Source organism: Penaeus monodon, chromosome 27, assembly GCF_015228065.2.
Source record: "Penaeus monodon isolate SGIC_2016 chromosome 27, NSTDA_Pmon_1, whole genome shotgun sequence".
Classification (NCBI taxonomy): domain Eukaryota; kingdom Metazoa; phylum Arthropoda; class Malacostraca; order Decapoda; family Penaeidae; genus Penaeus; species Penaeus monodon.
This window is the reverse complement of record NC_051412.1, coordinates 29,377,562-29,377,896: the sequence shown is the minus strand read 5'-3', so window position 1 is coordinate 29,377,896 and position 335 is coordinate 29,377,562.

Here is a 335-nt window from a genome sequence, read left to right as displayed (position 1 = left end):
TAATCACGATTCACTCTTGGAATTATGTGTGTTTCCTCGGGATCACAAACACATTTATAACTTTTGAAAAATCACTTTTGTAAAACATTATATTACCTATTTTTAAAACTATAAGTAGTCTTTGCTCAAAAAACACGCCGTCACACACAACTACGTCAGTTTGTGTCACCATCATTAGAAATAAAACACCATCTCATCGTAATAAGATATTGTAGGATCACTCAGTAGATATCAGTATTGTGAAATTTTATAATTGTGACAAAACAGTAAATCGATTTTAATTTTCTTCTGGTCTTATTTTCCTGTAATCCAATGATTTTTTTTTACAGAATGAA